Source organism: Erpetoichthys calabaricus, chromosome 2, assembly GCF_900747795.2.
Source record: "Erpetoichthys calabaricus chromosome 2, fErpCal1.3, whole genome shotgun sequence".
Lineage (NCBI taxonomy): Eukaryota > Metazoa > Chordata > Cladistia > Polypteriformes > Polypteridae > Erpetoichthys > Erpetoichthys calabaricus.
In genome coordinates, this window is record NC_041395.2 from 316,949,958 (window position 1) to 316,969,483 (window position 19,526).

General features: G+C 40.7%; 1 protein-coding gene across 1 annotated transcript in view; it reads right to left on the bottom strand.

Annotated features, from left to right (window-relative positions):
- The window catches only part of LOC127526661 (catenin alpha-3-like), a 665,374-nt gene extending 652,682 nt beyond the window's left edge, over positions 1-12,692 (bottom strand). The window contains exon 1 of the mRNA XM_051922616.1: positions 12,363-12,692. The gene's annotated coding sequence lies outside the window, so the exon portion shown is untranslated. The remainder of the gene's footprint in view (positions 1-12,362) is intronic.
- Between the last annotated feature and the right edge of the window lie 6,834 nt (positions 12,693-19,526).

Below are 19,526 nucleotides of genomic sequence, written 5' to 3' on the forward strand. Positions count from 1 at the left end.
AGCTTTATTTGATGCCCAGAGGTCCATGTGTTTCCTAGTCAAGAATGAAAACAGGAAATTTCAAATGTAGGGAGCCACTTCAACCACCACTAATGTGTAGCATCCACCTGGCAGCAATATGCTCGCCACACAATAGCTATTAGGTGGTAAAGTGGTGAGAAATAATTAGCAAATTACAGAGAGGGGATGATTAGGGGGACAGAATGACTATGTCAAGGATGGAAATTTAACCAGGACACCCCTTTCTTTTTATAAAGGATGCCGAGGAATCTTTTATGACCACAGAGAGTCAGGACCTCAGCTTTATATCTCGTCCAAAGGACACTGCCATTTTCACAGCACAGCGTCCCCGTCAATGCACTGGGGCACTGGAATCCACACACAGAGCACAGGGTAAGCACCCTCTGCTGGTCTCACCAACACCTCTTCCAGCAGCAACCCAAGCTTTTCCCGGTTGGTCTCCCATCCTAGTACTGGCCAGGCCTGAACATGCTTAGCTTCAGGTGGATGACCTATTCTGAAGTGCAGGAGGTAAGGCTGTTGGCAAATTTTATTACAGAAACATCTATAAAGATCCTTGGCATACGTGTCCATTTTCTATAGAGTTCTGGCTGGGAAAAAAAAGCTGCAGCCAAAGTTGGCCCCCAGGTCTGAACTTGAGAACCATGGTTCTAACCTTGGCGGTGTGTTGGCCGTGTTACAGATTTCTGCTTTGTCTTATTTCATTTTTAATTTCTTTGGAGGCCTGTTTATATTTGAGTGTATAACTAATTATCATCTGCTTGCTTAAATTTGGTTGTATCTTTGCCTAATTTGGGATTCCCTGCATGCTTGAGACAGTGGCCTACTGCTTTACTTGAATATTCTGTTTGGAAAACAGACTTGTTTATTAAAAATCCCAACCAGCTTATCATGCCTAAATTTGTGTTGGTTCATTCAGATTGGCATCCTGACACGTGCTCACACTGGCAGAAGTGGTTTATGGCAGGGTTGCCCAACTCTGATCCTGTTGGGCTGCAGTGGCTACATGTTTTCATTCTAACCATTGTCTTAATTAGTGAGACCCATTTTTGCTGATAATTAATTTAATTGATTCTCTATTTAAGACTCAGACCTTTTAAATCAGTGGTGATAATGGTAGTATTGATATAGACTTCCTATTAAACATCAATGTTAGTGAAAAACCCAGAGACAAAGCTTCCAAAGACAGCTGAAGCTTAATATGTATAGTTTTGGATAACATCACTACTGCTGTCTTCATATAGAATACTCCCCAGACACAGTACCTAAAGGATGGGAGTATTGAGAGTTATTTGTTAACAGTAGTGAGGACAGGTGGTGGTGTTGGTAGGAGGCTGGTACCTTACTGGCAGACCACTTCAGTTTTACTGGTGTCGACAGTCAGTCCCATCCTACTGCATGCCCTCACTGCCACAGCAAGGACAGCCTGGAGGTCTAGTGGGATGTGATCCAATAGAGCATAGTCATTTTTGTTCTGCAGCTCTAGAACCCGCATTCTTTTGCTGTTTAGTGGTTGCTTGGAGCTTCCTAATGTTGAAAAGATTGCCATACAGCATGAAGCTTGCTTCAACATTGCTGCTGCCATTAGCAAGCACAGTTTACCAAAGTAATAGGGATTGGGCTATAGAACGTTTGGTTAATAATCTTTTACAATCTATTATACAGTAAGTATATACAGTATATATATATCTGTATATACATACATATGGTGGCACGGTGGCACAGTGGTAGCGCTGCTGCCTCACAGTTAGGAGACCAGGGTTCATTTTCCGGGTCCTCCCTGTGTGGAGTTTGCATGTTCTCCCCGTGTCTGCGTGGGTTTCCTCCAGGCGCTCCGGTTTCTTCCCACAGTCCAAAGACATGCAGGTTAGGTGGATTGGCGATTCTAAATTGGCCCTAGTGTGTGCTTGGTGTGTGGGTGTGTTTGTGTGTGTCCTGCGGTGGGTTGGCATCCTGCCCGGGATTGGTTCCTGCCTTGTGCCCTGTGTTGTCTGGGATTGGCTCCAGCAGACCCCTGTGTTCGGATTCAGCGGGTTGGAAAATGGATGGATGGATATACATACATACATATATATATATATATACAGTATATATACATATACATATATATGTATATATATATATATACACAGTATATACACATATATACATACATATATATATATATATATATACATATATATATATATATATATGTGTGGTTGAAATAGGTTTACTCTCATTTGGGCTCATCAGGCGTATAGGTAACCACCTATACAATCAGATTGTGATTCAGACTATGAATGTCATGAATGTAATTACCCCAATCTACATACTGTCAAATAAACGAACCACATGCTGTGGCACAATGTAAGAGGCTTCGCCGCTGACATCTGAGGTTCGATTCCCGAGATGGGGTGCAGTGAGTGTGTATGTCTGATGAGCCCAAATGAGGGCGAAACACGTGTCGCGTACTCTTTGCATTATTTGACAGTAAAACTATTTCAACCATTCTATAATCTGCTTCTCGCAACTGAAAGAGGGCACCGTGGCAGATGTTAGCCAACTTGCTGACCAACCACAAGCGTTACCTGGTAGGTAACCACCCATACAATCTAAGAATGCCATGAAGATATATATATATATATATAGGGCGGCACAGTGGCGCAGTGGGTAGCGCTGCTGCCTCGCAGTTGGGAGATCTGGGGACCTGGGTTCGCTTCCCGGGTCCTCCCTGCGTGGAGTTTGCATGTTCTCCCCGTGTCTGCATGGGTTTCCTCCGGGTGCTCCGGTTTCCTCCCACAGTCCAAAGACATGCAGGTTAGGTGGATTGGCGATTCTAAATTGGCCTTAGTGTGTGCTTGGTGTGTGGGTGTGTTTGTGTGTGTCCTGCGGTGGATTGGCACCCTGCCCAGTATTAGTTCCCTGTCTTGTGCCCTGTGTTGGCTGGGATTGGCTCCAGCAGACCCCTGTGTTCGGATTCAGCGGGTTGGAAAATGGATGGATGGATATATATATATATATACATACATAGATATACATACATACATACTGTATATATATGTATATGTGGGGTACCAACATCCTATATACATACATTATATATATATATATATATATTACATACATATACAGTCATATGAAAAAGTTTGGGAACCCCTCTTATGGAAACAGTAGTATTTCAGAAGTGACATTAAGTTTATTGGATTAACAGAAAATATGCAATATGCATCATAACAAAATTAGACAGGTGCCTAAATTTGGGCACCCCAACAGAGATATGACATCAATACTTAGTTGAGCCTCCTTTTTGCAAATATAACAGCCTCTAGATGTCTCCTATAGCCTTTGATGAGTGTCTGGATTCTGGATGGAGGTATTTTTGACCATTCTTCCATACAAAATCTCTCTAGTTCAGTTAAATTTGATGGCTGCTGAGCATGGACAGCCTGCTTCAAATCATCTCATAGCTTGTCAATGATATTCAAGTCAGGGGACTGTGACGGCCATTCCAGAACATTGTGCTTCTCCCTCTGCATGAATGACTTTGTATGACTATGTTTCATATATAATTACTAAGGGGCTTCACCCCCTGCTCGCTTTGCTCGCCAACCCCTGGGCCTGCGCTACGCACTAGCCTCTTTGCGGTTCTGTCACTCGCGTATGGGGAAGCGAATGTACAATTTAAACAGGTTTTTATTTTCATGGGAATTGTTACCTATAGAATAATAGAATAATAGAACTATATATTTTACATTGAGGCGAGTAATTACCCATATTAAAAATAGTAAAATGTAATAATTTGAAAGTAAATTATGCTTCATGTTGCGTTAGAGTTATTAATTGCGTAATAAGATTTAGTTCTGTTTGGCTTTGAAATTAATACGCAAATACTTTTTAAACTTACACATTTACAGTAAAACTTCAGTTAAAACAATTTTTTTAATTACATTTTTGTCAATATCACATTGAATTTTAATTCTGTATTTGAATTTTCATTGTTACAACGCAACGTATAACTGCCTGTGATTGAATTTCATTTCTTTCTCTCTATTAAATAAAATGACTTTTTTAAATGTATGGCTCTGAGATTTGTCAATTGTCTTTGCAGAAGCTATTCTAATGGGAAACTGCTAACATTTTAATACGAATGGCGTATCAAGATCTCCTTTGGTGTCTAATGTTATCCACGGAAGATATACTACATTACCTTTCTTAGATGCATCCTTTTTTGTACAGTAATTCGGGCAGAGGAAGACCGGATGGTGTTAACGGTTATAAATATTCTTCAGGATATTGTAAGGTGATGTTTTCATCTTACACATGATCACCACCTGGAGTATGTGAATTTCCCCTTGTGATTAATAAAGTATCTATCTATCTATTTATCTATCTACCTGCAGTGGCCTGGCGCCCTGCCCGGGGTTTGTTTCCTGCCTTGAGCCCTGTGTTGGCTGGGATTGGCTCCAGCAGACCCCCGTGACCTTGTTGTTAGGATATAGTGGGTTGGATAATGGATGGATGGATGATCACCACCAACTGTTTCAGCATACTCTATTGATACACATTTAATCAATTTGCCGTGTAACCGATCGACATTTTTGGCGTTAATTCGTTTGACTTCATTGTTCCTCAGTGCTAGAATTGCCCATGTACTCATTTTTTCTGTTAACCCTTTGTGATGAAATTCTTCAATAAGATTTGGACATAATATGTCATCTTTAATTGGGAACTTAATGTGAGGAAAACGTTAAAAATTATAAGAGCTTAGAGCGCAGGAACTGTGTCTGGCAAAAGTATTCACACAAATGAGAGGTGAGAGGACTGTGGTCTTGTTTGAAAATGGTTGAGAGGAAGGTGTGACTTGAAAAAAATCTCATGGCAAAACTCTTGTCTTGCAACACTTGAAAAAATCACTTCAAAAAAGTCTTGTCTTGTCGTAGGATTTTTTTATATTTTATATATATATATATATTGTAACAGAAAGGCACTATATAGGCGCCTGACCCGACACAGACAGATGCGGGATGCACACTGATAAAACAAATAAATGTTTTATTTCAATTTCTTCACCTGTGGGCAATGCCTTCCCCGTCCCCACAGGCACAACACAGTCCCACAAACAAAACACAATACTCTTCTTCTTCTTCCACCATTCCTCTTCATCAAGCTTTATCTCCCTCCTCCCAACTCTGGCTCCTCGAGTAGTGGCTGCAGGTTCCTTTTATAGCAGCCCCAGAAGTGCTCCAGGTGCTCATTGACCTACTTCAGGCTGCACTTCCAGGTGTGGCTGCAGTCCAGCCCACATGGGCTTGTTAAGCCATGCAGCTCCCCCGGGAGGTGGCCATGGAGCCCAACAGGGATGAGCTCCAGTGTTCCACCATTGTGGCCCCGGTGCAACCCAGGGGGGCTACCACCAAGTGTTCCAGGGAACGTAGGGTGAAGCCCAAGGGTGTTCCCCCGGATACAGTGTTAAAGGGGCATCCCGGCCACCAGCCACAATATATATATATATATATATATATATATATATATATATATATATATATATACATATACACAGTCATATGAAAAATTTTGGGAACCCCTCTTAATTCTTTGGATTTTTGTTTATCATTGGCTGAGCTTTCAAAGTAGCAACTTCCTTTTAATATATGACATGCCTTATGGAAACAGTAGTATTTCAGAAGTGACATTAAGTTTATTGGATTAACAGAAAATATGCAATATGCATCATAACAAAATTAGAGAGGTGCATAAATTTGGGCACCCCAACAGAGATATTACATCAATACTTAGTTGAGCCTCCTTTTACAAATATAACAGCCTCTAGACGCCTCCTATAGCCTTTGATGAGTGTCTGGATTCTGGATGGAGGTACTTTTGACCATTCGTCCATACAAAATCTCTCCAGTTCAGTTAAATTTGATGGCTGCCAAGCATGGACAGCCTGCTTCAAATCATCCCATAGATTTTCGATGATATTCAAGTCAGGGGACTGTGACGGCCATTCCAGAACAGTGTACTTCTCCCTCTGCATGAATGCCTTTGTAGATTTCAAACTGTGTTTTGGGTCATTGTCATGTTGGAATATCCAACCTCTGCATAACTTCAAGTCTGTGACTGATGCTTGAACATTATCCTGAAGAAGTTGTTGATATTGGGTTGAATTCATCTGACCCTCGACTTTAACAAGGGCCCCAGTCCCTGAACTCTGACAGTAGGTAGCAGGTGTTTTTCTTGGAATGCGGTGTTCTTTTTCTGCCATGCAAAGCGCTTTTTGTTATGACCAAATAACTCAATTTTTCTCTCATCAGTCCAAAGCACTTTGTTCCAAAATTAATCTGGTTTGTCTAAATGAGCATTTGCATACAACAAGCGACTCTGTTTTGTGGCGTGAGTGCAGAAAGGGCTTCTTTCTCATCACCTTGCCATACAGATATTCTTTGTGCAAATTGCGCTGAATTGTAGAACGATGTACAGATACACCATCTGCAGCAAGATGTTCATGCAGGTCTTTGAAGGTGATCTGTGGGTTGTCTGTAACCATTCTCACAATCCTGCACATATGCTGCTCCTGTATTTTTCTTGGCCTGCCAGACCTGCTGGTTTAACAGCAGCTGTGCCTGTGGCCTTCCATTTCCTGATTCCATTCCTTACAGTTGAAACTGACAGTTTAAACCTCTGAGATAGCTTTTTGTAGCCTTCTCCTAAAACACGATACTGAACAATCTTTGTTTTCAGATATTTTGAGAGTTGCTTTGAGGATCCCATGCTGTCACTCTTCAGAGGAGAGTCAAAGGAAGCACAAGTTGCAGTTGACCACCTTAAATACTTTTCTCTCTCATGATTGGACACACCTGTCTATGAAGTTCAAGGCTTAACGAGCTAATCCAACCAATTTGGTGTTGCAAGTAATCAGCATTGAGCAGTGACAGGCATTCAAATCAGCAAAATTACAAGGGGACCCACATTTTTGCAGAGCCAGTTTTTCACATTTAATTTAATTTCATATAACTAAATACTGCTTCACTAAAAATCTTTGTTCGGAAAACACCCCAGTACTCAGATGTTCCTAGGAAATAAAAGATATACCACTGTTATGTTTTTTGTTGAGAGTCAATTATTATGTAGGCTGCGAGGGGTTCCCAAACTTTTTCATATGACTCTATATATATATATATATATATATATATATCCATCCATCCATCCATTTTCCAACCCGCTGAATCCGAACACAGGGTCACGGGGGTCTGCTGGAGCCAATCCCAGCCAACACAGGGCACAAGGCAGGGAACCAATCCTGGGCAGGGTGCCAACCCACCGCAGGACACACACACACACACACACTCCAAGCACATACTAGGGCCAATTTAGAATCACCAATCCACCTAACCTGCATGTCTTTGGACTGTGGGAGGAAACCGGAGAGCCCGGAGGAAACCCACGCAGACACGGGGAGAACATGCAAACTCCACACAGGGAGGACCCGGAAAATGAACCCTGGTCTCCTAACTGTGAGGCAGCAGCGCTGCCCACTGCACCACCATGCTGCCCCTTAGTTTTCTCATTTCTGCATTTTTCCCACAACACAGAATCTGGCAAATAACAGTTCACTTAATTAGCCCAGGAGTCCAATTAAAAATTGAAGCTGGATGGAACAAAAACTGCATCCACAGTGGGCCCCCAGGACCGACGTAGAGAACCCCTGATCTACAGCATCGTTAACAAACTGCACTGTTACAAGGCACTTCATATCATGATACTGTATATCATTTTTAGCAACTGAACATTACAACATCAGACATATCTGAAACATGAAATGCACCACTTTTTACACCAGTAGAATCCAAGACCATTAATAGTAAGAATCATTTAGACATTTTTTAATTTGGTGTGACTTAATTTATATAGGAATGTGCACTGCAATGGTCCTGCATCCCATTCAGTGTTGGCTCCTCCATGATCTCAGTTACACTTTTAAAAAATAAAGGTTCTACCATGGCACTTTACTTGGCTGTGTGGTTCCTAGCTGGTGTGATTCCTTCCTTGCCATGCACTTCATGTGGATGGTTCCCCTGTGGCATCATTCTGAACAACTACCCTGGCAAATTTATTTTTAAGAGTGTAGGCTAATGAATGTTGTTAAGAATGTGTAATGCAGCGTTTCTCAACCTTTAAGTATTTGCAACCAGAGTTTTCATAACAGTTTTAATCGCGCCCCCTAACGTTTTTTTGAAACCCTAATAAAATGTATTCCTACAGTATATTTTTTGCTGCCGATACACCGCTACAAGTTTAAAATTTCCCTACGAATAGCGAAATTACGCCTCATATGGCAACATTCGCACCCCCTTTTTTGTTAATGGAAAATCAGATTGAAGGATACTTAGATGGATAGATGGGTTTATAGGAATAATGGTCCATTATTATTACTGCTATGTATACCTTAATTTAGTAGGTATCTTGCTGTAGGTGCCTTAGAAAAAGCAAGAAACAAGGAATACAAGTAAATCCCTTTAAAAAGACAAGTTAAAAAACAATTGAGAAGACAGTTTAATAGTACAAAATATTTGTAGTACAGATTTTGTCAAATGAACAACATAACAAGAAAAGTTGTGGATTTATAAGGTTGGGAAAAGAGTTGGGAAAAAATTCTGTTTCTTGCAATTTATCTTTGACTAACACAACATCACCTGAGCAACTTATCATTCAGCACAACACACAGTAGATTCAGCCTCTGAGACACAAACAAGGACAAATCCAATGGTTCACTTACTGTTGGTTGAGTGGATAAGTGTAAATTGGTAGTGATAATATCCAAAAGACATCTTTTTATTTCAATATGTCTCCAACCAACTGGCTGAATACTAATAAGAGCATTTTTTTGTTTGGAAGTCTGTGTTACATACATATACATAAAAGAAAAGAAAAAAATCCTGCAGGCTATCTCTACTGCTATGGACTGGGTAATGTATGAGGAATGAAAGGATGGCACATCGTTTGATGGAAATGAAAATAATCAACCTACAGAGGGCGGAATTCAAAGACAACCCAAAAATCAAAGTGAAAAAATTATGTCACAGGCAGGCTAGTCCATTTTGCCAATTTTATTGCAGCAACTCCAAATCGTACTCAGTAGTTTGTATGGCCCCCATATGCTTGTATACATGCCTGACAATGTCGGGACATGCTCCTAATGAGATGACGGATGGTGTCCTGGGGGATCTCCTCCCAGATCTGGACCAGGGCATCACTGAGCTCCTGGACAGTCTGAGGTGCAACCTTGTGGCATCGGACAGACTGAAACATAATGTCCCAGAGGTGTTCTATTGGATTTAGGTCAGGCGAGCGTGGGGGCCAGTCAGCGGTGTCAATTCCTTCATCCTCCAGGAACTGCCTGCATACTCTCGTCACATGAGGCCGGGCATTGTTGTGCACCAGGAGGAACCCAGGACCCACTGCACCAGCATAAGGTCTGACATTGGGTCCAAGGATTTCATCCTGATACCTAATGGCAGTCAAGGTGCCGTTGTCTAGCCTGTAGAGGTCCGTACGTTCCTCCATGGATATGCCTCCCCAGACCATCACTGACCCAACACCAAATCAGTCATGCTGAACGATGTTACAGGCAGCATAACATTCTCCACGGCTTCTCCAGACCCTTTCACGTCTGTCCATGTGCTCAGGGTGAACCTCATATGTGAAAAGCACAGGGCACCAGTGGTGGACCTGCCAATACTGGTATTCTATGGCAAATGCCAATCGAGCTCCACGGTGCTGGGCAGTGAGCACAGGGCCCACTAGAGGACATTGGGCCCTCTGATTGTTTGAATATGCACTATATATATATATACACACGTATTCATTCTTTTTTAAGTCTGAATCACAATCGGAGTGTCAGAGGCTTCACTTCAGATGCTGCTGTCCGAGGTTTGATCCCTGTAAGGGGATGCAAAAAGTTCATACACCTGATGAACTCCAGTAGGGGTGAAATATGTGTTGTGTACTCTTTGTATGATTTGGCAGAATACTGCATACACACATATACATATACATTATATGGAGAAAAGTATTGAGACACACCTCTTAATTATTGAATTCAGGTGTTTCAATCAGCCCCATTGCCTCAGGTGTACAAAATCAAGCACCTAGCCATGCAGTTTCCATTTACAAACATTTGTGAAATAAAACAGGTCATTCTGAAGATCTCAGTGACTTCAAGTGTAGCACTGTGATAGGATGCCACCTTTGCAATAAGACGGTTTGTGGAATTTCATCACTGCCTGATATTCCACGGTTAATTGTAAGTGGTATTATTGGAAAGTGGAAGCATTTAGAAACAACAGTAACTCAGCCATGAAGCGGAAGAAAACGTAAAGTCACAGAGCGTGGTCAACGACTACTAAGGTGCATGATGCATAAAAGTCACCAGTGCTCTGCCGATTCAAACTTCTACAAGACAAAAATGGTGGGCGTGTCATGGAATGGGCTTTCATGGCCGAGCAGCTGCATGTAAGACTCACATCACCAGGTCCAATGCCAAGTGTCAGATGAAGTGATGTAAAGCACACTGCCAGTGGATGGTGGAGCAGTGGAAACGTGATGCATCAGTTGTAAAGTTTGGTGGAGCAGGGATAATGGTGTGAGGTTGTTATTCAGGGTTTGGGCCAGGCCCCTTACTTCCAGTATACAAATATACAAACACATACTGTACATACATGTACACTCACTAAGTAAATGCTTGGGACCAGTGAACTAATCATGGGTAGGGTCTCCTTTTGCTTTCAAAACAACCTCACTTCTTTGTGCCATGGATTCCACAAGATACCGGACACATTCCCTTGAGATTCTGGTCCACATTGACATGATTGCATCACACAATTTCTGCACATTTGCCAGCTGCACCAATCATCCTGCAATTCCCCCGTTCCACCACAGCCCAGAAGGGTTCTACTGGATTCAGATTTGATAACTGTGAAGGACAATGAAGAACACTAACCTCAATGTAATTTTACGACACCAGTTTGGAATGACTTTAGCTTTGTGACATGGTGCGTTATCATGCTGGAAGTAGCCATTAGAAGATTAGTAAATTGTGGCCATGAAGGGATGTACATGGTCAACAACAACATTCAAATAGGCATGCCATTCAAGTGATGATTGATTGGTATTAACAGGCCCAAAGTGTACCAGGAAACATTTCTCCAAACCATTAACACCACCAGCAACATGGACAATTCACACAAAGCAGGATGAATGCATGGAATCATGCTGTTGGTGCAATATTCGGACTCTATACCATCTGGTGCCTAAGCAGAAATCAAGATTCGTCAGACCTGGCTATATTTTTCCATTCTTTATATGTCCAGTTTTAGTGAGCCTGTGCCCACTGCACCCTCATCTTTGTATTCCTGGCTGACAAGAGTGGAACTTGACGTGGCTTTTCTACTGTTGTAGCCCATCCACCTGAAGCTGAGACTTGATGTGCATTCTGAGATGCTTTTCTGCTCACCACAGTTGTACAGAGCCATTACCTGAATTACCATAGCCTTTCAGTCAGCTCGAAACAGTCTGGCCAATGTCGTCTGAACCCTCTCATCAACAAGGCATTTACGTTTGCTGAACTCTCACATACGGGATATTCTTTGTTATTCAAACCTTTCTGAGTAAACACTCAAGACTGTTGTGTGTGAAAACTCCAAGAGGTCAGCAGATACAGCAGAAATATGTAAGCTAGCCCATCTGGCACCCACAATCATACTACTGCCACGCGATTGGCTGTTTAGACAAGCAGGTGTACAGGTGTTTGTAATAATTTGCTCAGTGTGTGTGTGTGTGTGTATATATATATATATATATATATATATATATATATATATATATATATATATATATATATAATTTTAGTACACAACCCCAGCATAATTAACATACAGACTGCAGCACAGCTGCTGTTAGATTCATTACTGTAATGTGGCCACTCGCGGATTAAATGACGTACGCTGAATCTGTAAACATGTGCTTTTTAGGGTGGGTCACTTTTACATAAACAGATAGAGAAGTTTTGAATGTCTTTCTCTTTTCGATAAATGTAATTTTTTCAAAGTTTGTCTATCATAGGCTAAATGCTAAACTTTAGCCATGGTACTGCAATACTTTAAAACGGCAGGCAATGGTAACGCGGCTTCTTGTGGCTTTTTTTAACAGTACCATCCGTGAATGCAGCGCTCCCACTTAATCTTGTTAATTCAAGCCCTTGGTTTATTTGTATTTCTAATACACATGATAACGTTTCTCGATATAACTTCTGTGCCCACTTGTATTTTCCTCTTTAAACACCAACTCTTAAAAAGTCTTACCGTTGCGCTCCTCCTTCCCTTAAGATCTGCAATTGCTGCACGCTTGGGCACCTCTCTGCTTGTCCAGGATTTGATAAAACAAGTTACTTCAGTGTCGCTCTACTTGATTATTTTTTTATTATTATTATTATTACTATTATTTTAACAATACTCTGCCAAGTTTATGTTTTCGTGATTTGGCCCCGATCAGTCCTGCAGTGTGGTTGTGGTCGCTCCCTGCGTGCTGATTCGCCGGCCTCGCGGGCATCACCGCCTCCTGCCACCTGTCACTCACAGACGCGCCTCTCCAAACCAACGCACCGCTTCAGAGCAGCTGACACATGAACTCAGCGTCCCCAACAGACTGTGGTCGAAAATATCCCATTGCATCTGAGAAATAAGTGATCTAGTAATGTACAATGAATACTGTATACTTGGACATACGGAAAATCTACCTAACCTGAGATCCTCATTTACTCGAAAATAATTTAAAAGTTTTTTTCAATTACCTAGCATGGTACGAGTCTTTCCTTGCTCCAATCAGTTTTGCTTCAGAATGCGTTCTGCCTTACATTAACCTCTAAAAATAAAGAAAAAACAACTATGCAATATATTCAGTTCTGAAATTTGGAATAATGACAAACTGTTCAAACTGTGCAAACTGTTCTGCACAAATTTTGGTTGAATGTAGGCACTTAATTTTCAGTTATAACAATGGGAAATGTATTGTGGACCAGAAATGGCCCAGATGTAACCAGCCACAATTAATAATTTTCACAATTCTGAAATTCTGGTCCAAATATGGCCCAGACACAATCAGTCACATATAAAGTATGTCTGGTGTTACAGTTATGGACCAATTATGGCCCAGCTGTTACCAGTCAAATTTAGGAGAGTTCATGTCATTTACTTACAGGGCCAAATGTACTGTAGCCCCATATGCAACAAAGTACATGTATTATGTTTTTTAGCATATTCATTATGGGCCAGAAGTGGCCTGGCTCAGGAGCAGACTGGGTCTCAGAACCTTCAATGAGTGAGGTGACGTGGTCAACCACTCTGCCCATTCATTATTCATTGTAATTTTCTTAAAATTTGTGATGAGTATGTGGCTCGCTACTTGCTATGAGCCTATGATATAAACTCTATCTAAACTGTTGCCAAAACATAATCTGTACACTGTTGTTTAGACACAACTTAAAATTTGACGACATGCTTATAAATAAAATTTAATGGAATAAGTACCCTAGTAGGCTAGTAGCTACTCATTTACAATTTAATAAATTATAACCGAGGTTATAATGAAAACCTCACATGATTGAAATGTTCCATTAACTTAACGTTAAACTATAAATGTTCAGTCCTAATATGAAAAATTCCTATCCCATGCTTCATAACTTAATTTCATCAAACTAACAATCACAGCTGAAAACCACAAATTACTGCTCACGCCAATGACCAGAGAAAAATAAAATAGATATAACATAATCTAAACTAATTATAGTATCGAAGAATTTAAATACTAGATATCAGATCAAATACATTGCAATAATGTATGTGCTAACCGAAATGTAGCAGTATCGAAATCGGCAAAAGGCAGTTTTGACCAACTTTTTCGCTGTAACTTTGTGTACTGAAAACTAAAACAACTTGATGACATAATATGGTATATTATATAGGACTGTATAAATCACAGTACTGGAAAGATAATGTTTAGTAGTTTAGAAAATTAATTTTAATGTCAAACAGTAGCCAGTACATAAAATTTATTTCATGAAGTAGCCGGCGCATGACCAGACCAGAGTCCGCAGCCCACTGGGCATTGCCCAAATGCCATAATGGCCAGTCCACCCCTGGTCTGGCTATATTCAACCATACAGTATGTAAGGGTTGCATACCATTTAGATACTGGACCAGACATTGCCCAAATGCAATTAACCACAATTCCACTATGCCTGGCATTGCAGTTTTGGGCCAAGTAAGGCCTAACAGTAACTGGAAGCATTAATGAGTTTTCATAGCATTTGTATTCTGGGCCTACTGTGCAAAAGTTCGCTGACGACACTGCTATCGTGGGCTGCATCAGAAGTGGGCAGGAGGAGGAGTATAGGAACCTAATCAATGACTTTGTTAAATGGTGCGACTTAAATCACATACAACTGAACACCAGCAAAACCAAGGAGCTGGTGGTGGATTTTAGGAAGACCAGGCCCCTCATGGACCCCGTGATCATTAGAGGTGACTGTGTGCAGAGGGTGCAGACCTATAAATACCTGGGAATGCAGCTGGATGATAAATTGGACTGGACTGCCAATACTGATGCTCTGTGCAAGAGAGGCGGAGCCGACTATACTTCCTTAGAAGGCTGGTGTCCTTCAGCATCTGCAATAAGATGCTGCAGATGTTCTATCAGATGGTTGTGGTGAGCGTCCTCTTCTACACAGTGGTGTGCTGGGGAGGCAGCATAAAGAAGAGGGACACCTCACGCCTGGACAAACTGGTGAGGAAGGCAGGCTCTATTGCAGGCATGGAGCTGGACAGTTTGACATCTGTGGCAGAGTGACAGGCGCTCAGCAGGCTCCTATCAATTATGGAGAATCCACTGCATCCACTGAACAGTATCATCTCCAGACAGAGGAGCAGCTTCAGCGACAGACTGCTGTTAATGTCCTGCTCCACTGACAGACTGAGGAGATCGTTCCTCCGCCACACTATGCAACTCTTCAATTCCACCCCCTTGGTTGGGGTAAACATTAACATTATACAAAGTTATTGTCTGTCTGTTATACCTGCATTGTTATCACTCTTTAATTTAATATTGTTCTTTATCAGTATGCTGCTGCTGGAGTATGTGAATTTCCCCTTGGGATTAATAAAGTATCTATCTATCTATCTATCTATCTATCTATCTATCTATCTATCTATCTCAAATATAATAAACCATAAAGTAAAGTGATGTTACATTTCCATTTTGGGCCAACAATAACCCAGTTATAACTGGCCACATGTGTCTTTGAAAAACCCATTTAGCAGGGACACTTCAACTTTATGTGTCCGTGTCTAACAGAACTATGTTGGAAGCATTAAGCACTTGTGATTAAATGATGTTAAGCAAGGATGATCCCCAAAATAATCATTTTTATTACTCCATAAACTTTCTACAAACAAAAAAACTATTTTCAATCAATATTTGCTGTGACCACGTAGCCTCAGTCCTCTTGGGGACAAATTGTGTGTGGTTTATGTGGTGTGTCTGTGCTCTGGCACAAATCCTGCTTCATAGATGGTCTTATTATGGTTGACCTATAGCTGTGCTCTGGCCCAGCTGTGCTTCACACCTTGTCTTAAGAAGATTCAGTTGTGGCTGATCTGTGGCCCAGTTCTCGCCCGTAGAATACCTGAAAAATGGTTTAATTAGGGGTGTTCTGAAAATCAAATATGGATGAGTTCATTGCCATCATTCCACAGCAGTATGTGGGCCAAATGAAAGTGGTGAACATGAGCCAGCCCACTGCAATTACACTTTTGCTGTCAAGGGAACACTTCTGGATTATTAACACTTGTCAATTCCTTCAAGAACACAGGGAAACATGGAAATCATTAAGGCTAAACTTTACAGAGATATTAGGAAGCTTTTTCTCAGATAGAATTGTTAGTTGTTAGTGACATTTTGTTGGACCAATTGTGTCATTCGGAGGCCCCTCACCTGAGAAAGGTAAATCTGCAGACTGGAATGCTTGTGGGTGGGGCTAATGAGTGTGACCAATGTCAATCAACCTCAACAGCAGTTGCCCCTCCCATTTACTTTAGAAGGGCAATACTGCAGTCTTGTGTTCTGCCATTGTTTGCTGCCTTGGTACATTTTGCTGCTGTAGGTGTCAAGAGCAAGGGAAGTAAAATGTGGCAGACAGAGCTGACAGATCAGCCATCCTCATTCTATTCTGTTGCCTTTACAGACAAGTGAAAAAATGTGTAGGCAGCAGAGAATTAGAAAAAGAAAATGGTTGGAAATGTATGTTTAGGAGTAATACAGGTGAGAGACATTTTTAAAATAGCACTGGTACACTATTATTAAAGATTTTTTGTTGAAGAATGACAACAGTGACAAATTATTTTTATTTGGCTGACACCTTTATTCAAGGCAACTTACAACATTTGACATACATTTGGTTACATTTCTTTCATTTTTCTAAGTGGAGTTGCTGTAAAGTGACTTGCTGATGGTCATATAGTGTCAGTAGAAGAATCTGAACCCACAACCTCAGGGTTTGTAGCAGTGTTTCCCAAACTTGGTCCTGGGGAATCCCTGTGGCTGCAGGTTTTTGTTCCAACCAGCTTCTGTTTTTAATTGAACTCCTGGGCTAATTAAGTGAACTGATATTTCTCAAGTTCTGTGTTTAGGGAACAATATAGAAATTAGAAAACTAAGTTTGCTAAAAAAAAAATATTAAAATGTACCAAGCAGTTATATAGGAATAATGTATATTTTTTCTTTTTAACAGTATTTTCATCTTGATTATAATTATACTTTTCTAGGTATTCTAATTGTTTAATTAATCCATTATTTACTAATCAGTGGGTCTGACTCTAAAGTAGTTGCAGCCTTGGATTATTCCGTGTTGTTTGCCTGGGTGTCTGATCTGCTCGTTTTAGTCATTATTAACATACAACGAAGGGGGGAAAACTGCACAGAGAAAGGGCAAAGTATAATGAAATCAACAAAAGAGAGTTAAGCATTTATATCTATAGCAAAAGCAGAAATATTTCTAAATGTCTTATAAATATAAAAATCATGCTGCTGTGCTTTTCTGAATGTCGAATAAAAGAAAAAATAATGCCAGATAATTAAATGAGCTCAGTGTTATCAGGTGTTGTCACTGATTAGGAATCCGGTTGGAACAAAAACCTACAGCCACAGGTGGTCCACAGGACCAAGTTTGGGAAACACTGGTTTGTAGTACAAAGCATTAATTACTACACCACACTGACACGTTAGGAGAAATTTGTCGCATTTTTCTATCCATAGTTCAAGGCTACTGTAAATTCAGTCTGTTCATTGACCAGTGCATGCAACCAAATGAAATTCAATCATTTGAAATAACTGGTATTGATACTGAAATACATGAAAATGAAGTAAGCCATTAATAAAACTTCCAAAAATACGGTAATAACAGGAATGGCGGAAAGCCTGGCTGATGAGATAAACTAAAATTAGCTAACAAACTATGCAAGACATCCAAATAGTAAACAGGATGCTATAAATATAAAATGCATTAATCACATTATTAAATACCAGTAATGGCACAGTGGACGATAACGTGCAGTGAATACACTTGACTTGTAGTTTTCATGCTCTTTCTCTGTACGTTTACCATTAGTTTGCTCAGAGGTTGATGCGCTTGCTGCTTCCTGAGCAGCTCTTCTTTTCTCCACCCTAGCGGCCTGCTTCTTCTCTTCTTTCGTCAGTATCTTTTCGCGTTAAAACTGAGTAAGTCAGTGTTTGTGTTGCAATTACTTAGTATGTTTTCCTTAATTTGTCACTTAAGCTGGCACTTAAGTTTTCAATCTGCCTCAAGAATGATTTAAGACAGGGGTAGGCAACGTCGGTCCTGGTGAGCCGCAGTATGTGCAGGTTTTTGTTCCAACCCAGTTCCTTAACGAGAACTCAATTATTGCTGATGAAGCACATATTGCTTAAGTGACATTTTAAAGCTTCATTTTAGTGGTCTCGCTTGTTAAGGTTCTCCAACCTTAATTGCTTGTTTCAATCTTAAACTGCTGCATTCAGTGTTTTAATTGCTCCTTATTAGCAATAAGATGTAAAAGACAAAGCAGCCAGCAGTTCTCCAGCTAGCTTTTTTCCAATTACATCTGTGTGTGTTCATCATGCACGGTTTGATTTAATAAAATACTTAATAGAATAATGTGACAGACTGAAAATGATCTGTTTTAGGCTTCAAATCATTTGGATGATATCCTTGGAAAGGAAAAAAATCTACGATATAAAAGCCTTACATTGCACAGACTAACAAGCCATAAAATTAAATAAGGTCTGAGATTGGCAATGATTGGTTTCTAATTAAGCAATTGGGTTGGAATGAAAACCTGTAGCCACTGCGGCTCACCAGGACCAACATTGCCTACCCCTGTTTTACATCTTATTGCTAATAAGGAGCAATTAAAACACTGAATGCAGCAGTTTAAGATTGAAATAAGCAATTAAGGTTGGAGAACCTTAACAAGCGAGACCACTAAAATGAAGCATTAAAATGTCACTTAAGCAATATGTGCTTCATCAGCAATAATTGAGTTCTCGTTAAGGAACTGGGTTGGAACAAAAACCTGCACATACTATGGCACTCCAGGACCGACGTTGCCTACCCCTGATTTAAGATATGAAAAGGTAGGGGTAGAGATGGTGAAGGTGATAGGGAATGACAACGCCCGTATGCATGCACTGCATGGCCACCCTGCTGCCAAGAGTTGCTTTTACAATAAAATAAAATAAAAATAATAGGAGTAATAACCTTGGAGGTCAATCATCACCCAGAAAGAGGATAGTACCATATTTCCGGTCAATAGTTCAAACTGTTTGCAAGCTACAGGTGATCTAAAATCCTGGAGAGACAAATGAACTGCCACAGTAACGTATTATATAATAAGACAGCAATGATTTTTGTAATTAACTTAAGAAATAGAAGCTCTCAAGGAAAAGGAACTGGCAATTGTATAAGTTACCTCAAGGAAATTCTGCAAATGGAACTTTTTGCATATGTTTTTAAAACCTATACCTACACTAAAAATTATAATGGATAGAACGTGAAATAGGGCAGCACAGTGGCACTTCCCGGGTCCTCCTGCGTGGAGTTTGCATGTTCTCCCCGTGTCTGTGTGGGTTTCCTCTGGGTGCTCCGGTATCTTCCCACAGTCCAAAGACATGCAGGTTTGGTGCACTGGCGATCCTAAATTGTCCCTGGTGTGTGCTTGGTGTGTGGGTGGGTGTGTGCCCTGTGGTGGCTGGCGCTCTGCCCAGGGTTTGTTCCTGCCTTGTGTCCTGTGCTGACTGGGTTTGGCTCCAGCAGACCCCGTGACCCTGTGTTAGGATATAGCGGGTTGGACAATGACTGACGGAGAACATGAAATATGAATGTTGCATTATAAAATGGTATCCTGTTTCTCTGTAAC